This window comes from Hetaerina americana, unplaced genomic scaffold (genome assembly GCF_022747635.1).
Source record: "Hetaerina americana unplaced genomic scaffold, ioHetAmer1.1.p SCAF_51, whole genome shotgun sequence".
NCBI classification, from domain to species: domain Eukaryota; kingdom Metazoa; phylum Arthropoda; class Insecta; order Odonata; family Calopterygidae; genus Hetaerina; species Hetaerina americana.
Window position 1 is genome coordinate 87,677 of NW_027287107.1, and position 7,960 is coordinate 95,636.

Consider the following 7,960-nt stretch of genomic DNA (forward strand, 5'->3'; position numbering starts at 1 on the left):
ATCTTACTTGAATATAAGTAACATTTTATGTTGCTAGACTTGCTGTCTGCAGTCTTGTTTTAGGAATATTATTCTAATGTTATGTGCCAACATTTTTATTATGTGCCATCCAGTTTAATGAAAAAATATCTGAAGTTGCAGATTTTATGCTTTAATGTGATATCATAAATGTTTAAGTGGAATGAACATAACTCTCAACTTCAGATAGCTGTGATAAAGTATACTAGTAGTAACATATTGAATATATATTGAGAATATTTTCCAAGTTTAACGGAAAAATTCTCCTCTCCAGTGTTAATATTTTCTTTTTTAATTGTTAATCAATTGAAACTTTATCATTTTTTGTATATGATGTTTACATACTCATAATCTTGTTCATGAAACAATAAAGAATTTATCATTCACTAATTTGGCTTCTCTTGTTCATTTTTATCCTTCCTACATGTAGATTGGTTCTTCAGTCTTTGGTTTTAAGTTTGGTCAGAGATTTTTTCAAAGAATGTTTAAAATTTGTAGAATTATGTGATGATTTTTTCCTTATTTTTTGGAAAACAGAGCCACAAAATATTTTCAAGTTGCTCTCCTGAGATGTTAATTTTCTCAGCAAAATAATGAAGTAGACATTGAGGGTAATTGAACATGGGTTAGTCGAAATCTTGATTCTAATGCATGACTAAATAATATCAAACTTCAACTTTCATTAATGTTTAAAAGGTGACTCATTTAAGTAAACTTCATCTTCATTCCCGTGATAATTATAGCTTGCATTCAAAATTTGTTCAAATTCTTGTATTTTGACAAGTAGATACCTTGTACCGGGTAAGTCAGAGATGTCCATTGTCAATCTTTGATGATCAAAATTTGAAAAGCTGATTCATCTAAAGATTGTTTTTTGACAATTACGTCTTCACTATCGAAAGGTCCCGCTTGAATCATCTTTTCAGGTGCAGCAGCCCCTCCTCATAGGTATGGTCGAGGGTCTTTTTCTTTATCCTCTTTCTGTTTGTATTTTCAAGAGTTAAAAGTTTTAAAGAAATAATTAACTAACATTTCATTACCCTTACAGTCATTTTTTAATCAAAATCTTCCAATTCATACTATGAGTATTGCTGATTTTATGCACAAAACACTATCGTTAATGATTGTTCATTTTATAGTATATTGAATTTATACCTTTTTGAGAATTTTTCTTTTAAAACGGCAGCTAAATTTTGTACCAGCAGTCTAAGAGGCATTCCTACATCGAAAGAAGATTAACATTTAATTTTCATCGGAATTCGTTTGCTTATATTTCAGAATCTTCATTTATGTCCAAGAAATTAGCCTTAAACAAAACATGCGAATCCTCTAAAGAGATGGGAATGCTCAAAATTTTGCAAATAAACTTTTGGAGATTGGAGAAGATAGATTAGTTATTGAAGCATCTGGTATGATAAAATTGTCATCAGATTTATGTGTATTGGTGAAAACTGTCCACGATATGATACAAGCAGTCTATCCTAACGTTAATCAAAATTATAAAAAATTGGAATGGTTGCGAGAAAGAGCCATTCTTGCTCCTAAGAACGATGATGTTAATGAAATTAACAAGGAGATACTAGCCATGCTGCCAGGAGACGTGATTGAATATAAATCGGTTGATACCGTAGTGGATGCTGACAAAGCCGTCAATTATCCAACGGAATTCCTAAATTCACTTGATCCAGCTGGATTGCCACAACATCGCCTTATACTTAAAGTAGAATCTCCAATCATTTTATTGCGAAATTTAGATCCACCAAACCTCTGCAATGGGACACGATTGTGTGTGACAAAATTAATGAAAAATATAATCCAGGCAGTCATTTTAACTGGAAAAGGAAAAGGTGAAATAATTTTTATTCTACGGATACCTCTAATCCCAACTGATCTTCCCTTCAACTTTAAAAGATTACAGTTTCCAGTCCGGCTAGCTTTTTCAATTACCATTGATAAATCACAGGGACAGTCTTTAAAGTTTTGTGGTGTTGATCTAAGATCGCCATGTTTTAGCCACGGGCAACTTTATGTTGCTTGCTCCAGATTAGGTTCGCCTAAAAATTTATATATTTTTTCTCCTGGATATGAAACAAAAAATGTAGTTTATAAACAGGTGTTAAATAAAAAAGATTCTTAAATTTGTATGAAGTAGTGTATTATTGTACTTTATACCTGTAATTTGTTGTTTTTATTTATGTAGTATATTTATATTATTGTTTCTCCCTACCCCGTGCAAAGCCGGGTATTCAGCTAGTTCAACATACAATCCACCATCTCCTCCGAGTAACTACTTGGGTGGTATTCACATGTAGATTCTCACTAGATTGGTTCGGATTTCACATCATCATTAAAATGACCCCCTTATTGGAGTCAAGATGACTTTACAGCTGCCTCACCAAAGAATAGATACTGTGTTCTACCTTACTTTAATGCTAAAAAGTATACATTTACAATATCATCAAATTAATTAGCCAAGATATCCTGAATAGAATGGAAACAGAATTTTCCATGAAGACTGTCTAGCATCCTCAGGTCTATGGGTAACTTATTATAGATCTGAGCATCTGTATGGTTGAATTAATTCACAGCCTTCTACATACAGATGACAATGATATGTATACTAATTTGTTTCCAGGTGGCATAAGGATTACATTTTTAGTAAAGTAATCCAAGGCAATTTTATCTTAGATCGTATATGTACATTCATTAAGTACATGCATGGTACAGGTAAAATAGCAGTATAGGTAAACAATGGGATGAAAGTTTGAAAAGATTTTCCCGAACCAATCTTAGTTCTTGCTTGAATTTTAAAATGGCTAGAGCATTGGTGGGTGAACCCCATGGAATGATATTATGCATCAAGTGGCTATGCAATAGGCTGTAGTGCACATGGTGATAGAAGAACTTGTTGTGGCACAGTCATGAAAAATGATCCATTGCAATAAAATTCTAAACTAAGTTTAGAAGTCTTACTTTGGGATTCACCAAGAATTTATTTCTTCGGCTTGAGGTGCCACTTAACCATTCAATTCAAGGGAAAAAGGTGGTGAATGTCTATTTTTATTTGAGAAATACATTCAAGAGTGTTTTATCCATATTATAAATGAGTTGAATTATGAAATTGAATTATTCATGGGCTATTTGGGAAGTTGTGGTGATCCAAGATTGGCAGAAGTAATTAATCAATTTTTTTTTACATATTTCAAAGTCAGCTTACAGCTGATACACTTAACTGCCTATCTCAAGAAAAATGGGATGATATAATTTAGGTGATTGATGTCAATCTGAAATTCAGTGATATAATGAATACTTCATGGTGTAATTAATGTATTTTTTCCTGGAAGTAGTTGTTAGGTAAATGATTATGAGGGTAAAAGCTACTGGTGATGTAAGATCAAGTCTTTAATATTATTAAATTGAATTTATTGATTGGATCTTACATGGAACCCAATAGGGGATTTGAGACACTTACAGAATTAAAAAATGATGCTAGTCTTATAAGTTTGTCAAATATTGCTAGTGAGACATAGAGTGTTTCTAACTGTAATGCTTTGTTCTCAATTGAGAAACCAATACCTAATATTTGTTTCAATGGAGAAACTGTCAGATCCACTTGCAATAGTTAATTGCTTCAATCAATTCTGTAATAGACTAAAAATGGTGTTGGAGACTTCCATGAAAAGAATTGCCCCATTTTTTGTGGTCCACATAGTCCTTCTAGTCTTCAGAGCCAATCATTATTGAAATAATTCTTCCATCGAACTGAACTGCATTCTTTTGAATGTCATCATAGCTTACCTTGTTATTGCTTGATCACTTAGTGATGCTAGCAAGCAATATTTCAGCTCTGGGTGATTTGCTCGGCCTTAAAGCTGACCAAGGTTATTCCAAAAAAGCACTCATTTTTTGACTTGGTAATTTTTAGACCTATTTCTGTATTATCAAGTTATTCTACGATTTTTGAAAAGCTAGTTTTATACAAATATACTAGCAGCCCTCTGCCCTTCAATGTGTTAAATGATTGCCAACTTGGCTTTTTAGAAGGTAGGTCAAGGACTACTGTAATGTTCCAGTATCTTAATTGCATACTTCAAGGTTTATACCACAAACACAATGCCATGGGTGTTTCCTTTGATCTTAAAAATGCTTTTAATAGAATTGATATTATTCTTAAAGACACGCTTGATTTCCTGCAAAAATTTTGTTATTCCACTTAATGATTCATATATTTTCTGAGATAAAGATCACAGAATGTTAGTTATATCCACCACATATCTGGAGAATCCAAACTGTTTAGCTCTAGACCATGAAAATCAATGTTGATGTTCCATCATGCTCCATCATTAGCCCTCTACTATCTGTCTTTTCCATCTGCCTGAATATTTCACTTGGAGTTCACCAGTATAATATGCTGATGTCACCTCCATCCTAATATCGGCTAGTAAAAGTTCTGATTTAAATGATCATGTGACCACTACATACTATGAAATGATGAACGGTGTGACTCAATACCATTATTATAAACCATGTACACACTAATCAACCCTAAGGTCAGTTTGGTAGGTGATGATAGAGTTCACCCAGTACTAAGCCCAACAGCTTCTGAAATTCACACATCAGGGGAGGGGGGCCAGTTCCTTTCCCTGAGCTGGTTATGGTTCCCCAGGAAGATCTGGTACATGAAAAATCATACAGTTTGGGTGGAGCTGAGGGTGCCCAGAGAGGTGTGCCTGGAAATGGAACCCAGACACTCCATTCAGTAGTCCAATGCTCTACCCTTGGACTACTGTGACCCATACCCTTATGATATACAATGATAAAACTACCTGTGTACTCTTGCATACCAAAGGAGCTTATCCTTTGGGTTATTTAACAATTAATATGCCTTTCTCGACATAAAGTTCAGTAAAATTCTTGGATCCCACAGAAATAAAATGCTGGGCTGGTCTATTCATGTGTAAGAATTGGCTACAAAACTGGCTATCAATATTTTCATGATCAGAAAGTTAGGCCCATTAATGTCCATAGCACACTTGTTGCATTATTATGCTTAAGTTCTTGCTACCTAGTGTACTTTTTTTTCCTTTAAAATTTTAACTCTTCCTTCTGTCTACAATCTTTCATATGCCATTTGTAAAAAGTCATCCTCACATTTTTCCTGTAAATGATAGTGTGGTACATAATCATGATCATTACACCTGTGGGAAAAATATTGTTAATAGAAATCACTATTCATACACTTCCTCAAAGGGTCACATCACATACCAACTGATATACTTAACAAGGGTCCTCTGCATATCCAGTTCACTTCATCATAATTACTATCTATTTTTAAAAGAAATCTAATCCTGGAGAGCAAAGCATAGTAGGCTAATTAAAGCTTGATCATCCACAAACCTAACTGATTTGGTGCATTCTCCACCAATTGTCATTCCTATTTCCAATTCTTCCCATGCCTCTTTTACTATTTCCTTAATGTATGCTTTGAAAAGTTTGGGTAATAATAGATACCCCTGTATTACTCCTCTTCTTAACTTTTCCCATCATGAATCCCCACCCTCCACATACACCCTACCAGATTGATATACTAGTATCCTCAGGTTACAGATGTATTATCTCTCTCTTCAATCTATTTCAGTCTTCTTAATACATTTGTTCATTGTATCGAATTCAATCTACGGAATTCCTTCTAGAAATATGCAAAGAAACAAATCCACCCTGGTTGTACACGATATTCCTTTATATTAGTGACCAAATTATGGTCATGGCTCATTTTCATTATTATAATGGCATCTCACTCTCTCCTCTTCTTAAAACTGATCACTCCCTAACGAATCATATTCTATATTCTCCATTCTTTTATTGATGGTTGTAGGTGCCACTATTTCTGCTTTTGAAATCAAATGTATTATTCTATAGCCCATGTATATGGCTGTCTTGCCTTATTTTGCGGTAGAAACTAAAACTGATCTGACGAAATCTTCTGGCCAAGTTCATGCATCATAAATATGTACCATGAACTACCCATAAAAAGCCTTTCTTCTAAATTTTCCTAAACTCTTAATTAGTTTATTGGAATGTTCTATGCTATGTTTCCCCAAGGTCTTATTTGATTTCAGTTTCCTTAATGCCCTTTCTATCTTTCTATATTTCTAGCCATCTAGTATGTCTGGATCTAAGTTATTCTCCCATATGTCATATTCTCTTTCTAATTTTAAATTTGCTGGCCTATTATCTGAACTGTATAGATCCTCTTAGTATTCTTTCCATTTCTTGTTTATTTCTTGGTTCAATTAATAATAATAATACAGTTTATTTGTCCAGCGATCAAGTAGTTACAACTGTTACACTTGATATAAGACACGGCAGGGGAAAGTGACAAAATACATTCTAGGATACAAGTCATATATCAGGTATAATCAAGAAATTCATCAATTGAATAAAAAATTTTTAATTTTAAGAACCTAAGTAGATTGACTTTAAATGCAGCCCCACTTTTATGGGCCTTAAATCTCAGCTGGGAGTTTATTATAAAGTTGGAGGCCCGTAAAACTTGGGCCAGCACCTGCATTTTTTGTACGTACATATAAAACATGCAGCTTCTCATTCTGCCTCATAGAATATTTATGGATATCACAATTTTTCGCATACTCAGATAGATTTCTTTTTGTATGTACTATTACATGAAAATATAAATACATGGCACTGGCAATACATCCAATTTTTTAAACAGGGGACAGCAAGGGGCATTGTGTTTTGCAAAACTCATTAGCCGAATGGCTCTTTTTTGGACCCTGAAAATAGCCAAGGCCTCAGATGATGAAAGCCAGCAAAGGATACTATAATAATACTAATAATAATAATATAATGCTAATGATACTAAGGATAATTTTCCTGTCAAATTTTTATCAGTGTGTGCAGATTTTTCCATGCTGCTTCCTGATAAGTTGATTCTTTCTTTACAGGTAGCACATTTTTCCCTTCCTTAGCAAATTCTCTATATCCTTGGGCTATATCTTCTACCACACTTTTTTGCCCTATTAGTTTCCCATCTCAGTTTGCAATATATCGCTTCATACTTCCTTATTCCGAATTCTGTATTTATATTCCTCCATTTCAATGATTTTTGGTTTCTTTGTCCTTTTCCTGTTTGCTTAACCAACTTATTTGCTGATTTTGATATCCTTTTTCTGATTTTTCCATTTTGCTACTACTGTATCTATCATGCTATCCTCACTCATGATCTTCTCTACAGCCAGCTGATACTCCTTCCTCATCATTCTATAAAATACTTCTATATTCCATTTCCTCAACCATCTTCTTTATTTTATCCTTTTGAATCTGATGTTACTCTTCACTAGTAGTAAATTATAATCTGAATGTGCATCCACTCCCAGGAAACTGCAAATTAGTCATACTGTTCCTAAATGTTCCACACTGTGCCTAGCAATAATAAAGTCAGAATGATATCTTTATGAATCCCCATATTTCCCACACATATTTGTCTACTGTCTTGTTAGCATTATTCGTCATGATTAAATGCCAGAGAGCTGAACTGCTTTCTCCCCATGGTCATTCCTTGTTCCTAAACTGGAATGCCCTACCTCAATCCTACTTTTCCCAACACACCATAACAGTCCCCCATCACTATCAAATGTTTCATCTCAGGGACACCCACAATTATTTACCTTAACTTATCATATACCCTGTCTATTTCTTCATCCCTATGATTATTTGTTGGCATGTAGACCTGGAGAATGACCAAGTTATTTGGTTCAACTTTTGCTTCTATGAATAATATTCTATTGCTCAACTGATCTGTTTTTACTATGCTCCATATTGTTACCACCTGGTTGGCTAGCTCTCTTCCCTCTGCTGTGTATGACTCCATAACTGTTGCTCCAGTAATCCTTGCTATGCTCCCATATCATTTCACACAGCT